General features: G+C 40.3%; 1 protein-coding gene across 4 annotated transcripts in view; it reads left to right on the forward strand.

Annotated features, from left to right (window-relative positions):
- The window catches only part of pcbp4 (poly(rC) binding protein 4), a 105,796-nt gene that overhangs the window by 21,958 nt on the left and 63,146 nt on the right, over positions 1-20,692 (forward strand). For all 4 annotated transcript variants that reach the window (XM_033967150.2, XM_055222147.1, XM_055222148.1 and 1 more), the window contains exon 2: positions 20,627-20,674. The gene's annotated coding sequence lies outside the window, so the exon portion shown is untranslated. The remainder of the gene's footprint in view (positions 1-20,626; positions 20,675-20,692) is intronic.

The following is a 20,692-nucleotide window of genomic DNA, read 5'->3' on the forward strand; positions in this document are numbered from 1 at the left end:
AACAAATCCTTACAATCCAAATAAAATAATTACCCGACCAGTCCAAAATTTGGTGGACACCGTGAAGCGAATAACCAAAGACGACGTTGTTTACACGGCGTCGTAATGTTCGGGCTCGAGGAGTTAACTGTGCTCGTGCTGAGAGGAGACTAATGAGCTCTAACCTCTGCATTAGGAAATGAAATGGAGACATAAGACAAATGGTGTGACACAATGATGAATAAGGAGCACACTGTAAATAGGATTAGTGTCTGGAGATGCATTCAGTCAGATCAGTGATGAGTAATGCCTCACTGAGCCGTGTGCACTGGAGGATGAACTCAAATTATATTTAACACGGCTTTAGCATTTTTTAGCTCTCTGGCTAATCTGTCTATCCATTTGCTCAGAGTAAAAGCCAAAGTGAAAGTAAATTCAGTTCAGTGACTCATGTACAGTATACATTAATCGTAAACAGTGTCTTAAAAGAGTTTTGCGTGTGTGTTTTGAGTTCTACGCTTGAAACTCTTGCACACACTTAGACGTACGTTTGTTTAGCTTTTGCGCACGAGCTAAATGCGTCGGACGTGCTAAAAAAACAGACGCACTCGGATTAGCGTCTCTTATCGACACACGAAGCGCAGATTTTGCCCCCGGGGACCAAAACGACGGAGTGTTTTGGCCAAAAAGCATAAAAAAACAAAGAGAACAGACACAGATGAAGTTGTTTAGCGGTGCTGCTTGATTTAAAACACGACAAGAGTAAACGCTTTGTGGATATTTAACACGTTGGAGCGACAGGTGTAAAGTGTCTGTGGAGGAGAGACAGTTAAAAAGTTTTGCCTGGATTTCCAAACGCGTGTGTCGTGTGTCGTGTTTCAGCTGTTTCTCCTTCCGCACGTGTTTGGATTTGGCCGTGACGAGGCTGGGGCACGTATCTACAACGAGCAGCCGATGATTAAAAACATGGAAATCGCAGCTCGTTTTAATTGTACATAATGAATGAAGAAAAAAACAGCAGTGACAGAGCAGCGAGCGCATGTCAACTCATCATATTCTGAAGATTTTTGCAGGAACAGAAACCCTTTTGCTCCGACGCTGAACTCTTATTTACACTTTAGACCCGGAGTAACAATAAAACGCACAGTCTAACGCTTAATCATGTGCAACACGCCCACAAATATCATGCATTTTTCAGTTTGCTATCATGATTTAGCGCCTGGTTTAGTAAATATTCCCCGTAGCTTTGTTTGTCCGTATAATGTGCCATCCACAGATTTTAAGAGCAGAAACTCTCATCAGACGTGAGTTTTCTTGACTGTTCTTTCATTAAAACGCTTCAGTAATACACGTTTGAAGACGATGCGTGAGTTTTGTGTGTTTTTATGTGTTCTGATGGATGAAAAGTGCGTAAATATGAAGCTATACGGCAGAGGTGTCAAACTCACTTTCACCGAGGGCCACATCAGCAAAATGGCCGCCATCAAGGGCCAGATGTGACTGTGGCAGGATAAATGTCACTAAATGTAAACAAATGTCATGTAAAATAAATGTAACTACTTTTAAACTTGTTAAATAATGTTTCTGTGTTTATTATTTATTCAAGTTGTAAATATTACGTGTCTGTGTAACTGTGTATTTCCTGATAAACTCACATTTTTAAAAGTGTGTATCTGGTCAGAACCTTCAGCTCTGCTTCAAAAACAGACTTTTTTAGCCTTTTAATTATTGGACAGTTTGTTGTTTTTCTTGCAGTCTAACTTTTTCATACTTAGCTCCGTGTTTTGTGTCAAAATGTCGACGTAGATTGGACCGACCGCGCCTCATAACACAAAAAACACACAGATTTTCTCCTTAAAGCACAAACTTTATTCACCTTTAGCGTCTTTCTTGAAACTTCCTTCCACGCCCACAATTTTCCTCTTCCTGAACAATTTGGGATGATTATTTCCAAATATTTCTCTGTGTCACTTGTTGGGAAAATCTCATTCGTTTATTGTCAATACACACATTAAATCAGTATAGACTTATTTTAAAATGACAGTCGAGCCTTAATTTACCTTTTTACCGGCCACATAAAATGACGTGGCGGGCCGCATTTGGCCCCCGGGCCTTGAGTTTGACACATGTGCTATACGGCCTTGTTTGGTTCATGAACACTGACCTTATTGAAAACTGTGTGAGGGTTCGTCAGTGTTATTTTTGTGAGAAAGGAGTGAGAGGAGTTACCCAACTGCACAGATAAACTCACCACAGATATAAAATTCTTCTCGCCAAGTACCAAAACACAAATGTGTCAAAAAAAATAAATGAAGTGATGGTCCTTAAAAGCATTTTCCCTTCGACTTTGAATGCCTCCACATAAACTGATTGGATTGCATAATGTATTTCATTTCAAAAACGCAGCGTTGTTTTTCGCCCCGTAGGTCAGGCATTCACAATCTGACACCGTGGGCATTCAGAGCGGCCTACGGAATACATTGGCATTAGCAGCACCTCGCCACGACTCCTCCGCCAGTCCATCACCTTGACAGACGGCGGCTTTGTACGTCAAATTAGCACGACCTCGCCATCCTTTTCACTCCCCGCTTCACTTTTAAGCCTGCGTTTTCACATCTTTTTACGATTCGCGCGGGTTTTCTGCCGTAGATTCCCCTCGTCGTCGGCGTTCTCGTCAATCAAGATTTGTATGTTTCTCTGCGTGATGTGCGTTTTTGCTTAGACTGCGGAGGTTGGGGGGAGGAGGTATCTGCCCCGCTTTTGATAACTGCTGCTTACTTATAATAACAGGGATTATGAATGAGATTTCGAGGCTGATAGAACGCGTGTTGTTTGATCATAAAATTAGTATTCACACGGAGACCACAACACAACACACTTATTGCTGTGGAGTGGGGGGTGCGTGGAGCGGAGAGGACGCTCACTGTAAGGGGTTTTAGCGTCGTTGGCTTACGCTTTAATGTGTTTGGATGGTGTAAAAAGTGAGCGGTGAAATGAGCAGGTGAGAGACGACACAAAGCCTCCAGGTTATTTCTATATTTACTCTCTGAAATCAGCGCTGCCGGTTTCCTCGGTTGGATTTGGGAAAGATGGAGCCCTCGCAAAATGTTCTCTCAAGGTCATTTTCTTCAGTTTTCAAAGTGTTTTTTAGTTGATTTTATTTATTGTCTCGTATCCGGTCCCTGAGTGGGCTTCAAAACTGCTGTCAGATCAAACGGTGATTTAGCAGAGCCTCCCGCAAGACCCTGAGCTAAAATTACCACGAATAAAAGCATCTGTCTTCAGTATTGGAAGTTAAAAGTAGTTGGTAATTATGGTTTTGGTGGTTTAGAGAAGTTTGCTCCGGTTTTACGGCAGCTAAAGTCAAAATCTACACGACAAATCAAGTCTTTCCCGTCAGTCGAGAGTTTAAACGAGAGAGAAATGTGAGAAAATGTTAACGCCTGTGTGAGGAAAGTGTATAAAGTGTGTGGTGAGGGGTTTTACAGACAAAAAACATAGAGAATAACTGTTATTTTTAGAACATGACCCCCGCGATAAACGAGGGAACAGCGTGTCATGTTTTTGTTTAGAAGCAGAAGTTACAGACGGATGGAAGAAATATCGGTTCCGGTATCAGCTGTGGCCGTAATCGATGCAAATTTGTCGATTTCAACACCGATAATGTGCATTTCATATTGTATTTTTACTGTATAAATCTATTTTGCTGCTCTGAGTCCATGTGTCAGCCCCAGTGCATGAGATTTGTCTTTGTACAAAGTTAAAATAAATACATTTTGTTATTATTTTTATAAAAGTGTAGGTCTGTTTAGTCCTGCTCAGTGTTTGTCCATAGATTTTGATGAGATTCTGTTGGTGCAAATAGACGTCTGGCATAATTCTGTCTCATATAATATGCAAAAAGTATACATTTTTGCCTTTTTGCAGTTGTTTCTAATCATTTTAGAGCTTTATGATGAGCAACAATGTGTGATTTGATATTAAAATGTAAAGTCCAGGTGCTTTTTATACACTGTTTGACCATTTTAAACTGAAACCACCATCGTTTCTTCTGCTTATTCTGATGTTTTTATATAATTATAAGGAATTACTACACAGCTTTCATTCTAGAAAACAGGTCTAAACATTCCAAAACCCACAAGTCCATGATCTTAACTTTAAATTAAAATAAATTCACAGGTCTCGCCATCAATTTTAAAAGCAAAAAAAAGCACATATTGATCGTCAGCCACAGCCGCAGACCCTCACGTATCAACATCGGCTAAAAATCCATATCAGCAGAGCCTTAGTTATAAAATATCTGCTCGTTTTATGACTCTTGTTGTATTTTCTTGGGGAAGGACAAAAAGCCTCACGTCACGAGTTGAGGCGGACGTGCCCGGAGAAAAAGGAGAGAATAAAGATACGAGACCTGACAGAGAGAGAGAGAGAGAGAGAGAGAGAGCGCTCGACTGACTCTGCTCCAGACTCAAACTGAACGACTCACAAAGATCAAGTTTGGGTTTTGTTTTGGAAACTAGAGGCATTTTGAGCAACAGTCTGACCCTGGTAAAAAAGGGGCAGGGGTTTCAAACTCAGATAATCAGGGGCCGCAGGAGGAGTGTGGGTGAAGCTTTGTGTTTCAGGTATTCCACAAAAAAAAGCAGGTCAAAATCTTCTCAAAAGTCACAGCTGTTTTTAACATAAGGAAATATGCCAGTTCTTGTGAATATACATGGTTATTTGTTGAATCTTTTGTGACTGGAGTCCACGGCGCGAGTGACACACGTGTTGGTAACGCCACACACACATTCATCCTGTCCTGCGGGCCACAAAATATCATCTCGTGGGCCGCAATTGGTCCCCGGGCCGTGAGTTTGAGACCCCTGCTCCAGAGTGATCTCTCCGTAATTTGCTTATTCTCATTTCTACGCTCATGTAACGCAGGTAAATTTGTCTTTTGTAACGTAAATAAATGCTCTGGAAAACATCAACAACTTTCCTCCGAGTCACTGGATCAATACTTTAGTTTTATTATTAACGTGGAATTAACAGGAGCTAAAATCATGAAGTAAAAGAAAAACGTCTCATTGTGGAGTAAAACTTTATTAAAACTCAAATAATCAAGGTTCAGTAACTTATAATAAATGGAAAAGATTTTTTTTAAATACATAAAAATAGTGTAAACAAAAAGCTAAACTGTGAGGGGGCTTTAAATTTCAAAATAAATAAATAAAAATAAAATGTGTGTATAGATGTATATACTGTGTGTAGGTATAGGTGTATTTATACATTTACATATTGTGTGTGTGTGTGAATAAATATAAAATGGATGTATATATATTTGTATATGTGTATTTTATGGTATAGGTGTGTGTATATGTATTTATGTAGTATTTATTTATGTATTTTGTGAGTGTTTGACATGTTTGTTTTGATCTTGTTCGTCCCAAAGAGCTCGGGATTGGAGTTTCTTTCATTTACTTGATGTTTTTTTGTGTGTTTTTTGGTGGGGCGATGGGCGAATCTTATTTTTGTGTCTTGATTTTGCTACGATACACTTTTTTTTTTTAAATTATCGCATAAAAAACTAAGCTAACCCGTGCTCTGGCAGCTCTTCTGTAAGTCCAGTCGAGTAAAGAGGAGAAAGCAGCTGAACGTTCAATACTCTACTGTAATTTCCCTCTTGGTTGGTTTCAGAGTTTCCAAAATCGCAGCACTGCAGAAATAATGAAGCGCGACTAAAAGAAGAAGCGGCGCAGAAGTGACTGTGAAGGTAGTTTGTTTAGCGTCGGGATTGAGTTGTTTTTAATAGTAGGCATGTGTCTCTATCAGAGCGGGATAATTACTACTAGAAACATTCACTTCCGCGGCGGCGAGTCGAGGGGAGAGTATGGATTTTGTGATTACTATGGCATCTGTCACATTAGGACAGAACAATGAGAGTTAAAGCTGAAGCGTCCTCGGGAAAACGCCTCGCCGTCGTCAGGTTGAATCGTGTTTGTTATGAAAAAGGTTTAACCGGATCGATGCGAAGGTGAACTGCAGACGTCGGCGCCATTATTCCCTCGGAGTAAATACAAAATACAACACAGCAGGAGAAGTAAATGTGTACGTTTTGTGTTTTGTGTCGTCCCGGGGTAATTTATGACCCCAAAAAATAAAAAAATCGCAGCGGAACTCGGACGTTTCTTCATCAAAAAGGTTGAAAATTGGGTCACTTGAAAAAATGTTGATTGTAGAATAAGAAATGTCTGAAAAACAAGTTACGTTAAAGTTCAATTTGACCCCAATTTGTTTCTCTTCTAACTCAAATCGACTTAATTTCCACGTCTGTACTCGACAAACACAGGACAGTGATGGAAATGAAGAGTAACAGGAGATTTTGAGGTAAAAAAATGCACAATCTTTACTAAAATAGGGCCTAAATAAAAAAGTCAGACTGAAAATAAGATCAAAATTATATTAAATTAAAATAAAAGTATGTTATTTTATGGCTGAGTTATAAGAAAAATAAATTGGGGTCAAATTGAGCCCAGAGGAACTTCAATGTAAACGTAAAATGTGGCAAAGCTGTGCACCGTCTGACGCTATAAATAAAGTATTTTTATTTCTTTGTCAGCGCAGACGTACGCTCTGAACGCACCGACTGGCTGAGCTCGGGCACAAAGTAAATGCATGTGGGGCATTAATGATGTGCCAAAGGGTTTATGGGAGCGAGGGATGATTTACACCGACTTTCTCCTTCTGCGTTGGGAAAATGAGACGCTACAGCTGCACGTCGGGAGCAGAAATGTTGAAACGCGCTCAGATGTGTGTTTAGTCCCAGAGTGATGACGACATTTACATAATCCTGAGTTTACATGAGTGCGTCCTGCATGTGGATCTGTCCCTCACCGTGGGAATAGCAACGAACTGTAATATAATGAATGTCAACTGTATGGAAAAGCACTCTTTTATTTACATATTTATGTTTTTTTATTGCATTTTAACATTTTACAGCCCAAGTAAGCACTGGGTCAGCACAGGAACAGAAAAGAAATACATATACAATACATAAAAAATAATAATAACAATAATAATAATAATAATAATGATAATAAAGATAATTATAATACCACTACTACAACTATAATAATGACAATAAAGCTAATACTACTACTACTACTACTGCTACTACTAAAACTACTAATAATAATAGTTAAAAAAAAGGGATATTAATAAAAATAAAAAAGTGGTAATAATAATAAATAATAACAATAATAATAATAATACTAGTAAAAAAGTGATAATAAAAAATAAAAAATAGTCGTAATAATAAAAAAAAAAAAAAAAAATAATGATGATAATATCCATAGCTAAGCATGATAAGCATAATAAATGCTAATATTAATGAAAAGGAATAATACGGGCGCAAACGTTGACCAGAAAACAACACAAACCACACAGAATATGCAATAAAAAATACATAAATAACAGTAGTAAAATAAAAAAAAGAATAAATAAATAATAAATCTTTTGAGTGGCTCTGCATTGATCCTCGCTCGTTCTTCATTCATTCCACTTACATTATAAACATGTTATTAGTATTGAGACGAACTTTGACCTGCATTTACACTTGAAGCTCAGGCCGTGTCACATTACCGCCCCTAAACGCCGCCCCGCTATGACCCCGGCGTCCCACCTGATACGTTCATACTGTTCTTGTGTATCAGGATCTATAATATGAACTCAGAGCTCGCCGGCGTTAAAAGCTATCGACCCCTCCTCCGTTCTCTCTATCGTCTCATGTCTCATCTCTGGGGTGGGCTCAGGTTCTGCGGATCATTACGGGCAGAGACACGGGGGCGGGGGCGGGGGGCTGACGGACGCACCCCGCCGGAGGGATGGGGGTGACCGCAGGAGGACGTGGTCATACGAGAGCGAGGTCACGTGACGGAGCTTCGAGGATCAAACCGAGAGGAGCACGTTTAGAGCGTTTAAACTGGCATCTCACGATCAGAGCAGAGTTCATCCGTATGTTAAACGAGAAACTGGCAAAGCTCGCTGAGAAAATCACTGCCGAGAGTTTAAAGCGTGTTACGTTTGTCTTATTTTAGTGCAATTTTAATGAAAGTACAGAAAATGGCGGCGTAATGAAACTATAGCGATCTGTCTCCCGTGTGCACGACTTTTGCGGCGCTTAAACGTCTTAAAAAATCATCTGGTGTGATTCATGTTTCAGTGTCGCTCTTTTGAGTACTTTTCACCATCCGTTCAAGCCATTTAAAGTGAAGTTTTGAATAGTTTATCGCTATGGTAACAGCGCCAATATTCACTCCGAGGCCCCGAGGATGAGCAAACGCATCAGCCTGAGCCACCACGTTTTTGTTTTGTTTTTTTTTTCATCTGGAGCCAAACTGTGTTAATGCTCTCCGACAGTGTCTGCGTCGCTCCAGAACATGATAAATCGTGCACACGCTCTTCTCACGAGGTAAAATGATGGTGCATATTGTGAAAATATCAAAAAGAACCAGCGTTTGTGCTCGGATTTATTGAGATACATCAAAAATTACTGCAAAAAATACTTCAACGGGACGGGATTCTGTTTTGTTCTGTTTTCAAAATTAAAACTGGATGGAGCTTTGGCCAGAGATGGGCGATATTAAAATGATTGTGACCAAAATAATCCCGATAATTATTAAATCACGGCAGTATAATGTCCTCACATGTGGACGCCTCGTAGAGAAAAAAACAACTGTATTGTGGCCGAGACAAACCAAAATGCACCAGGTCTGAGGAGGTTATAGGTTCAGATTCATTCATGATTGTTGTAAAATCATGAGCCGCTGCAGCAAATCGTCTGTGCAAAATGCTGTTCAGCTAATGCTAACCTAGCGATAGCAAAGTCGACACAAACACGTAACATTATTCACACAAATCCAAACTAACACATGGAGATTTTCAGCTCAAGTTTGTCAAACGATGCAGGATGTTTGTGTCGTAAATGTGCGTTTAAGTCGATCGTGTGAGTCGCTCGTGTTTCCCCTCTGAGCCGTATCTTTTCTCCTTCAGACTCTGCAGATCGGTGGCTCATCTTGTTGCTCTTGTTTTTCAAATCCATAATAATTCCACACATCAGACTTCACCTTCTCGAGTGGAGGATATAAATGTGTGGAGTCATCCGGATCCAGAGCCACTGCCCACGAGCCACGAGCCACAGACACAGAAGCTAACGAGTTTCACTGCTATGACAGAGCGCCCCCTTGTGGACAAACACCAGAACTAACATCTAAACATCGTATTGAAACTGAAACATGAGTCAGTCTGGAGCCGTAAAGACGATTATGATCATGATTATTAAAAAAATTCCGGACCTTTTTTATCGTGACTAACTACATTATCGTATTTCATCCTTCGCTTTGTCACAGCTGTAATACAACACTCGACTTACCGGACAAAAGCGAAGCACGTTGTCGTCCTTCGGTGCGACAGCTGAGGTCAAAGTGTGATTGATTTTATAAGTGACACCTGTAGCTTTAGCGGCGCTCGGCCTCGGTCTAAACAACCACTCGGCGATCTTTGACCTTTGACTCCTGTGTAAATCCTGCCCCCGCCACGTAATTACGACCGCGCACGCCACCGAGGAGCAGCCCGAGGTGCAGAATCGCGGCGACAGTGAAAAGGTGTCGGAGCGTCTAATTGAAGGACACGTTATGGGTTCATTAAGCTGTAAAAGACAACGCCGCCGTTTCATTGTCACGCGCACAACACCTCGTCTGAAATATTAAAGACGACACGCCATTTCCCTCACGGTAGTCTGTGTGAGGGCGCTACTAATCATGGAAATTAATCAGAGCGTGGAGCGGTCCCCCAACTCCTACCGCCGTCACATTCCCGCGGTTCTGTCTTTAAATCAACGTATTTAACATCACCTGTACGTCCCGAGCCGTTACTCATCACCTGGACGGAAATAAGAGTCTTTTTACCGGTCGTTTACTTGCGTTTTTATTGAGTAAATTAAATATCAGACATAACTGTAATTAGGCCTGTCATGATACGTACGATATCCACTTCTTGTTCGATAAATGACGATGGAACTGTCATTTTTGAGGGTCAATATTTATCGATCGCTCTATTTCTTCGCACTAATGGGGAATATTTGGTACATTTTCTGCACCAAGATGAGATTTGAGCTGTAGAAGGTCAAATTATGAGTTTATATCACTCATTTTTAACTATTTTGTACATTTAGAATACGTTTTGGGGATAATTCTTTATCATTTATCGTTGATATTTACCTCTGGAACACATTGTGACTGGTTTATCTCTAATGTATTTGACTATTTGCTTTTAGCGGAGTTAAATTTTGAACATGATTTTGTGATCATTTCATATCCAAAGACTTCAGGTAATGGCTCAATCCAAAGAAGAAAAGAGTGATCGAGTCTCTTTTTTTGCCTATAACACAACAGTTTGTTTTCATACGCTCTGACAAAGTGAACTTATGTCACATTAAACCCATAAATTTTACTCATAATTATTCAATATTCAACTAAACTCTTTGACACAACTGTCCTGGCTTTGTTTTGTTCAGTTATAATCCATCTTTAAGTCTTGGTTTAGTTCTGGTTTTGTCCTGTTTCGTCCTGGTTTAGACCTGATTCAGTCCCTGTTTAGTCCCAAGTTACTTTAATGATATTTTATTTGATTAAACTTTTTCATTTCAGTTAAATAGATCCACATTAATGACGTACCTGAGTCTCCACACGACAAAAGACGAAAGAGAAGACGTGCTCAATGTCGGCCATTTTTAAATCCTTCTTTGTGTATTTTGGTTTGAATATTTTAGTGTTTAGTTTTATTTTAAAGACTCATATTTAAGTAGTTAGATTATTATACAGTTGTCCGTCACTATATCGTGGTTCACCTTTCGCAGTCTCGCTGTTTCGTGGATTTTTTTCCCCAATTTCACATGTTTTTGTTTTTTTTACAGAGTATGAGCATGTATTGTGTTGTGCGTCCTGATTGGCTGTTGGACTGTAGACCATTGTGTCGTGCGTCCTGATTGGCTGTTGGACTGTAGACCATTGTGTCGTGCGTCCTGATTGGCTGTTGGACTGTAGACCATTGTGTCGTGCGTCCTGATTGGCTGTTGGACTGTAGACCATTGTCCATCAGTCTCCTCCGTGCCGTGTCTCCTGTCCAGTACAGAATGTGTTCAGACAAATTTACATAAACGTTGGATCTCAGTGTGACTCTGAAGTGCTGTACGTTTACGATTTGTTTTCTCCCCGACAAAACCCACAATGTCGATGAAACGTTCTGCACCGACAAAGACGCCTATGAAGGTTTGAACTTTGAGAGAGTTTAAACGAGAGAGAATGTGAGAAAATGTTAACGCCTGTGTGAGAAAAGTGTATAAAGTGTGTGGTGAGGGGTTTTACAGACAAAAACAGAGAGAATAATGTAAAAAATAAAGCTGATACTGATAAACGAGGGACCACTGTTCTGTGTAGTTTTGTACGTTTGACCACACTGAATCAGAGTCTTCCACCTGCTTCAGACCAAAAGGAAAAGGAAACGTTAAACTAAAATATGTTTAATTTCCCAAATAAAAAACTGGACAATATAAACCCAGATTGTTTGCACGTGCTAACAGTCTTAAACTTCATGTGTTTGTCTTGTTGAGTAAACAATAAAATCCTAAATAAAAAGAAAAGGTCTTGCTGAACTCTCCCTGACATTTGCAGTAAACATGGACGCGGCTTCATGCGTGACATTGAGAATCTGTCGTCCAATCTGCTTTTAGAGGCTTGAGGGAAGTTAATTTCATGCTTTGGAAATACTGTTTTTTTTATAGACCCAGATCTGTGTCTTTTTTTCTTGTGATCAGCGATTTGTTTGTGTCGGTCATGCACTTTTCCCTTTACACCGCTGCATTTCTTCTAGATCAAATCAGAAGACAGGTGTTAGCGTAGCCTGTGTAAAGGAGTGGACAAAAGAAGCGTGACGTCACCAGTTTAATGAAGCTAATCGAGGCTAACGGTTATAGCGGTCGATTTGGAGGCAAGTTGCACAGTTGTGGAGTATCATAGCAACCAAAGAGCCAATCAGGAGCGAGGTTGTTGAAGCTAACGCTCCTTCCCATCCGCATCGTTGTTTTAGCAGGAAGCGGGGAATCAAACCCGTTGCTAATGCTAACGGGAGTGATTTTTGGGGAAAGAAGACGCCTGATTTGTCTGTTTTTAATTTTCATATCTTGAGTTACGGATACAAAAGTTAAATAAAAAAAACAGGATCATGTAGAGGGTTAATACGAACATTTAAGACCAAAATGACGAGTCTGACAGCAGCAGGTACAGAGAGAGGGGACAGTTTAAAAAACTAAAATAAAAAATAACTCTAAATAAACTAAAGAAAAAAAACAAAACAAAACAAAAAAACTCAAAATAACTAGAAAAAAAAAACAAAAACAAAAAAAACTAAAAAAACATCAACCTCAAAATAACGAAAAATTAATAAAATAACTAAAAAAAGAAAATAAACCAAAAAAACAACAACCTCAAAATAACAAATAAAAGAAAATAAACTAAAAAAAGAAAATAAACTAAAAAAAACAATAACTTCAAAATAGCAAAATAATATAATTTAAAAAAAAAATCTTAATAAAAAAAGAAAATAAACTAAATAAACAACAACCTCAAAATAACAAAAATAATAATAATAACTAAAAAAACAAAAACAAAATTCAAAATAAAAAAGCAAACAAAACAAACAAAAACTCCAAATAACTCAAAAAAATAAATAAACTTAAAAAATAAACTCAAAATAACTCAAAAAATGAACCCCAGGATCATGTAGAGCAGGTTAATATGAACATTTAAGACCAAAATGACGAGTCTGGCAGCCGAAAGAGTGGAGTTTTCTGATGTAAAATGAACTGGAGCCAGAGTTAATAGAGCTGGAAACGCGCACATGATCACTTCCTGTTTGGACGCAGCGGCTAGCGGGTTAGCTACGTCCATTTATATAAACAGTCTGTGTCAATGGGATAAGTTTAGCCCTAAAGGCAAAACCTCCTGAATTTGCCTGAGCGAGAGGAAGTGTGACTATGTGCATGAGTCAGACGGGAATTAGAAACACGGGCGAAAAATGTAAAAATAAAATATCTCCATAACTTATTAAGCTTATGTGGCGAACATTTTTAAAACATTTCTAAAGCTCTAAACCTGAATGTGATCAAAAGGAAAAGCCTGGAGTGTTTTGGTGGATTATGATAAATGTTCGTCGCACATAAATCACATGATTGCAGCGTATGGGATGTTGATTATTGATTAGCTGCGACTCTCTCTGGAGGACGGAGTTTTTAGTATCGCTGAGTTTCTGATGACATAATAACACTCTAGGACAATGAGATTTAACACAGGTAAAATCATAAAATCACTGCTCAAACGCTGTTCTTACACGTCGTCACTAATAGAAATGATCAGGTTCAACATTTGTGAATTTACCTTTTAGATATTTCATGGCAAAATATAATCAATAAAATGGCAGTATGACATCATTTTAGAGCCGGGGTGGGCGACTCACAGGCCACAGTGGATTCTAAAATGTAACAGAGTCTGGGCCAGGATATATAAATATATATGTAAATATGACATTAGAGGTTTGGCCTGTAACATGTAGCGTGAATATGCAAGACTCCAAATGGATTAAATTAATAATTCATTTATTACATTTCAGTTAAATAAACACAGCAGAAAAACTCATTCAGTTTTAACAAACAACTTGTTGAAAAGGTAAATTGGACAAGGTTTACCCTCACCTAGTTTAATTTAATTTGGTCACGTTTGGCGGCCTGGATTAATAAGCACAAAGGGCCGTGTGTGGCCCCTGGGCCGTAGTTTGCCCATTTCTCTTTTAGAATCTGAAAAAAAACTATTAATTATGCACTGACATGGGATCCACAGACTGTAAAATGAAGTGGATTAAGTGAATGTGACGTCACCACGGCGTTCGGCTCCAGTCACATGACGCTCGTCCAGACTGACAGAAGAGCCGATTTGGAGCTGAGTTCCATATTTGGAATTCTGACTTGAGCCAATCCAGAGCGAGGCTGATGATCACCCTTTCTCACCCACCCTGCTAGTTTAGCACGGAGCGACCAGTTGCTAATGCTAGCGGGAGCGACCTCGGGGAAAAAAGGCGCCTGATTTGTCTGTTATTAATGTTCATATCTTAATTTACAGACACAATAGTGAAATAAAAACCCCAGGATCATGTAGAGGGTTAATACGAACATTTAAGACCAAAATGACGAGTCTGAGAGCAGCAAAGACAGAGTCGATGGAGCAGGAAGTGCGCACATGATCACTTCCTGTTTGGAACGCAGCGGCTAACAGGTTAGCTACGTCCATTTATATGAACAGTTTATCTCAACATAATGTAAAAAAAAGTATTTGAATGTGGCATAATCTGCTGCTTCTCTCCGTTGGCGGCACCGACCTTGGATTATCATCATTAAGTTGTACGTGAAAAGAGTCGAAAACAACGTGAACGGAGCAAATATGAAGCTGGTCAGCACGACTCTCATTATGGGGCTTTTAGCTAATGAGGCCATAAATACAACAGTGAGATCAATACATTAAAGAAGAGGCCAGGGACACGCTAGAATTTCCAAATCTAAAGACCTGAATCGTGAAGCAAACTCTGCAGGTTTAAGGACGTTTTACTACTTTCTTTAAACTCAGTCGTCAGAAAAGTGACACTGAGACCACACCATTTTCAGACGAGATTTGCATCACAGGAAAGACGACCAACAGTGTCATTTAAGGCTGAACGCTTCGGGAAAAGTATCAAATTGTGCTTTTTTCTGACAAGCAATGATTAGATTTAGCGATTTATATTTTAGTAATAATATTCTCCCCAAAGTTCACCAAAAAAAAATGAGAAAAAGACTGAAATCTGACCTGAAACTGATACAAAAATCACATTTCAGGACACGTTTGCACAGATTTAAACTACAAGGTTAGACGTTTTTTGGTTTTGTTTTGTTTGTTTTTTTTAATGCAGAATGACACGGGATGTTTTTTTGTTGTGGGGGAAATGATAGTACTTCAAAAATTCAACTTTTCAGGATAGGATTGCACTTTTATTTGCAGTGAAAAGCGGAAAAAGAAAAGCATCAAGAGGCAAATTGCTTTTCAAATCGGGTTAAACGAATAGGCTGGCGTTCGTTTAAAGATTTCATGTTATAGGTGAATCCGAAGATCAGGAAAGGTGCACGTAATTAATCCCACCTGAAGGAAATTAAACCTGTATTTGACCCATCCGGGAGTACGTCGACTGGAGGTTTTTACTTATTGCGTTGTAGCTGAGCGCAGAATATAAACTTAATTATGGAAGTATATGAACGGACACGCAGTTGTTCAGGACTAAACTACTGCTGTCTACACAATTTAACAGTGACGCTATAAAAATCTTTTCCAAATTTAGCCCAGCGATACTTTTTCTTTGTCACATCTGCTCAGTTTTAGCATTTTAAATCAGTATTCCATTGAGCGAGTGGCTTATTTCAGGATCTAAGAGCGAACCTCCTCTCGCAGTTCATCATTGACCTCTCTGCTCTTATTGATCAGAGGCCGGTGTGTGTTTTCATGTGTTTTCGTGTGTGTTCGTGTGTGTTTGTGTGTGTGTGCGTGCGTGCTGGTTACATCTACAGATTGCATTTTCGTGCCTCATGTATTTTAACATAAGGTACTTTAATTTACCGACGCCATTTTCCCTTTCTCTAAACTGGAGCTGATTGATTCTAAAACACCGAGGTCGTTGCGTTTGTCCTTTTTCTCATAAAACTGACCCAGTCCCTCGTTGTTTTCTTCTACTATAACAAATCCTACCTCCGCTCTGGTGTTTTATTGTGTTCAGTCGCTCCAGTTAATGATGTAAATTATGTGTAAAGTATATCCTCGTCAAAGCAGCGCTCAGAAGTCATTTAGCGCGTGGACATATCTGACAGACGCCTTATTATTTCTCCCATTATTGTGTCAATGCATCAGTTTGTTTGGCCGAAATGGAACGTGTCGGCAGAGCAACGCACGACTGCAAATGACACACGTTTGACCGCACATTTCACCGCGACGTATGAACATTTATATTCAATTAAAACCTTTCATATATAAGAATTATCGTCTGTGTCCCTGTCTGTCTGACGAATCCCGTTTCTGTGTTTCTGAGGAATGAAAGAGAATAAATAATATACAAAACATCAACAGTGGGGTTAAAAAAGGGGTATTATGCAAATTTTAGGTTGTTTTTTTAGCTTTCTATCGTCTTATAATGTTGTTCCCTCGTCAAAAACACGCCTGAAGTGTTTGTAAATGTCATCCATGCCTGTTTGAGTAATGTAGCGATCTCTCCCGGGTCCTTTTCCGAATCCTCGTTACGATTAACAGTACGACTCTGTGCAATGCTCCGCCCCCAACGTTTCGTGCGTTGGTGATGTAGACGAGGGAGGTAAAGACACTCGTGATCGAAAGTTTAAGACCAGTTTTTAAGACGCTGTTGGATCTTAAGAAGGTTCTAAGTCGTGCTTCAAAATGCAAAAAGAAACCAGTAATTGCAACAAAAAAAAAAGCGTCAAACTGAAATATTCTGTTCATCAGCTCATCAAAAGTTTAAGACCTTCCTCTGCGTCTTCCTCTGATCGAAATCCAACTGACACAGGTTCCAGACGGCGGATCTCCTTCGTGATGCCATCTTCACCACGACATTCCCACGAACCTCCTGGAAACACGAGCGTGAACCATGTCCCAACGAATTTTTGAGGTGATTAACAAAAATGGCGCAGCTACTCAATACTAAGTCCTTTTTGGAAGATTTTATTTCTATTTAAGGGTTTTTTTGATCAGCTGATGAACAGGCTATTTCAGTTTAATGGTTGTTTGCAATAAATAAATGGGGCTTCAATAGATCTAAGGGCTAAAAAACAGGACAACAGGGAATCTGAACCTAGAAGGAAAGGTGTAACTCTTCCTTACACGGCGGTTGTGTCTGACAAACTTCAGAGAAACAGTTTGAGATTCGAGTCTTTTTCAAACCCACAAACACTTTAAGACAAGAAACTGGTTCACCCTAAGAACAAAACCCTGAGACATAAACAAAATAATGTGTCGAAGAGTGCAGTGAGAAACTAAACAGACGCTCCATAAGACGATGAACCAACACGAGAGAGAGCAGCTCAGGACCACAGTCTGCTGTTCATCTGCATCTCAAAGACACTAACCACGAAAGAAGAAGAGAGTGAGGGTCAGATCTGAGCCAGAGGAAAGAAATGGTTTGAGAGGAGAGTTAAAGAAGATATTTTTGTTTGGAAAGAGAATCCTCCCTCATCTATAACTTCATCCTCAGACCCAAAACAAAGAGAACAATCGCAGGGTCGTTAAAGGTTGAATAGAGTCGTTCAAGATGAAACTGGAGACAATAGATATTTACAGTTTCAGTGTCGTTAGCTCCTCCTTCAGACAGATATAAGGCAGTGTCCAGCAGGAATCTGACCATGAACTGAAGAAGTGGCTTGGACGAGCAGTGAAACAACTTTTTGTGAATGAATAGTATTATTGAAGCTTTATTTCTGTTTTTATTTTTGCAGTCTTACGAATAAAACTTGTACTTAAAATGGAATACCTCATTGTATTTGTGCTAAATCGGGACTTGACCATTCAGAAAACTGGCCCCTGTGCAGGAGTTTGAGTCTGTTTGTCTTTTCGTTGTACATATTCTGCTCGATTCTGTGTATAAGACTAAAAAGATAATCGAATTACTCATGGTTGGGAGGTCATTAAGCTTTACAGTCTAAACTCCACCTCTACATCCTGTATCCTCTTCTCCCTCTTTCTCAGTGCCATTATTTCTTCTCACATTACCGCAAAGTGAGCATTAAGCCTTTCAGATGCTGCTGTCTCATTAGTCGATGAGGCTTCACTCTGTCTAATGCAGTCCTGGTCTCTGACACTGAGTGCATTTCCACCGCTGTCTGTGCTCGGGCTCTGGTCAGACGAACAGAAGGCCGGCTCTCTCCCCGTGGACCTCATTAAGCTCCACGGGGGAGACGCAGGCTCGTAAACACAAAGCCCACGTCCCAAAAAAAGGGCACAGACACTTTACACCAGGAATGTCCAACACGCAGCCCGCGGCCAGAAGCGGCACACGGTGAGACTTCAAATGGTCCTCGGTGTCGGCAGAGATGGGACGAGATCTAACGCTGAGATTTCACGAGATGCGTCCTGATTGGCTGTTGGACTGTAGACCATTGTGTCGTGCGTCCTGATTGGCTGTTGGACTGTAGACCATTGTGTCGTGCGTCCTGATTGGCTGTTGGACTGTAGACCATTGTCCATCAGTCTCCTCCGTGCCGTGTCTCCTGTCCAGTACAGAATGTGTTCAGACAAATTTACATAAACGTTGGATCTCAGTGTGACTCTGAAGTGCTGTACGTTTGCGATTTGTTTTCTCCCCGACAAAACCCACAATGTCGATGAAACGTTCTGCACCGACAAAGACGCCTACGAAGGTTTGAACTTTGAGAGAGTTTAAACGAGAGAGAAATGTGAGAAAATGTTAACGCCTGTGTGAGAAAAGTGTATAAAGTGTGTGGTGAGGGGTTTTACAGACAAAAACAGAGAGAATAATGTAAAAAATATCAAGAAACATCCAATTCTGACATTACTTGTGTGATATTCAAGTATTGATACTAAAAAATATGTAGTTTTAGTATCAGTTTGAGTTTGGGTATAAATATTGAAACACGCCTCAGACCGAAGTTGCTTTTTACACAGAATTCGATCTATGAAAGTGCAAAAACGTCGAACACGCTGATATTCACCTTGCAGTAAGTTTTTATCGGTAAAGCTGCAGAAAGTACTAGCACAGATATACACAACATGGCCGACATTACCGTAGCTGAGGGAGAAGTTACGCGGCTGTAGGGGGCGCCATTACGGAATAAATTCATCTTTGGTTTGTCGCATAAAGAAGGAGGAAAATAACATAAGGACGACAGCAGCGATAAGTTCATCAGGATGGAATTTATTTATTAAAATCAATGAAGGTTTGAACTTTGAGAGAGTTTAAACGAAAGAGAAATGTGAGAAAACGTTAACGCCTGTGTGAGAAAAGTGTATAAAGTGTGTGGTGAGGGGTTTTACAGACAAAAACAGAGAGAATAATTGTAAAAAATAAAGCTGATACTTCACGGTTTTCGGCGTAAACGAGGAACCAGTGTAAAACAAAAATGTGAAACCAAAACTGGCGCAATTTAGTGATTATAAATGATGCTAAAATATCGTTCTCTCGTTCTCAAATCTCACGTCTTGTAGAAAGTCTCGTCCTTAAGTGTTAACCTTTATGAGTGACATCAGAGTTTAGTCGCGTGCACGCTCCCAATTCCCAACAAGCATTTCAACAAACGCTCGCGAAGAGGAATTAGCAAAGGCTTAGCTCGCTCTCGTGTCCCTCCTCCGCTCTCCAAACACACCCTTCAGTTTGTCGAGGGCCACGTGCATATCTGCCATACGCAAAAGTCTTAGCATTCTCGTCTACTTTGTTAGCCCAGCGCCGCCGTCCTCTGAGCCGCGCAGTTGTCCCGGCGCTAAACAGCTGAGCGTCTGATGCTAACATGAGACACGTGCCGCCCGAAGGCTCCAGTTGACGCCACGCGCGCTGAAGAAAAGATGCGAGTTTCATTTGGGTAATGCTTAAAGCGCGGGAAGAGTTCAGGAGGTAAATGTGTTTTGGTGCCGCTTTGGCTTTGGCGATTTGTCTGCGTTTATCAGAAAGTGCTCGGGAGAATGACAAAAGTGGCGCAGTTAGACGATGGATGGAGGAGAACGAGGGTGAAGCCGCTCGATTTGGTTGTTGATGTGAATTTGCATGATAAGAAAATGCTAAAAGCGTTTTTTAATTTAGTCGGCGCGGAGAATTTTCCTTGCAGATTGATGGTTTTCAGACTCTGGAGTGGGTCAAAAGACAGATTTCCGTATTGATTGTAGTGGATTTTGTGTGTTTCCATGAAAGTTAAATCCGCAAATGTTAAACCAGATCAACCCCATTCATTCTTACATCAATAAAAGCAGTTTATCAATGTTATTTAAGCTGTTTCCGTGTGTTTTAAATAAGATTGGCCTGTGCAACGCTTTGATTTCATCTGTAACCCTGAAATAAAAACAACCCGGCGCAGCGCAGACAAAAGCAGCACTTCTCTATAAACTCCCGTGTCTCTCTGAAGACTCACTCCACCCAGACACGTGCCGCATCTCAAAGCACCGAGAGGCCATTCATATTCACAAATTTACACCCTCACGGCTCACTCTGGCGGCGTCGCACCTCCAGCTCACTCCACGGCTCCTCCTGGGGCTGTGGAGGGTTTCTCGTGCGTCTGAAGGGGGCAAACACTTCAAATGTGGCCCGTCTTTTGCTCATTTTAAGCTCAATCAAAGGGCTGCTGTTCCTACTGATCTAAAGTGTGAATTTAATGATCGTTAACGTGGCGAACAGGCCCGAGGTGCGCGGATATGAGGCCGCGGAGACGTGTTTGATCGCTGCGTTCATGGTGGTGCTTCTGTGTTTTATTTTACGCAGAAACGAACTCTGTAGATACTTAAATTTGCGTTGTTTTTGTGCGTTTCAGGTCGGGTCAGTGATGTCGCAGCCTCCACAGATCTGAACGCTCAGGCTGGTGAGTGACCTGCAAACA

The sequence above is a fragment of the Periophthalmus magnuspinnatus genome, chromosome 5 (genome assembly GCF_009829125.3).
Source record: "Periophthalmus magnuspinnatus isolate fPerMag1 chromosome 5, fPerMag1.2.pri, whole genome shotgun sequence".
Taxonomy (NCBI): domain Eukaryota; kingdom Metazoa; phylum Chordata; class Actinopteri; order Gobiiformes; family Gobiidae; genus Periophthalmus; species Periophthalmus magnuspinnatus.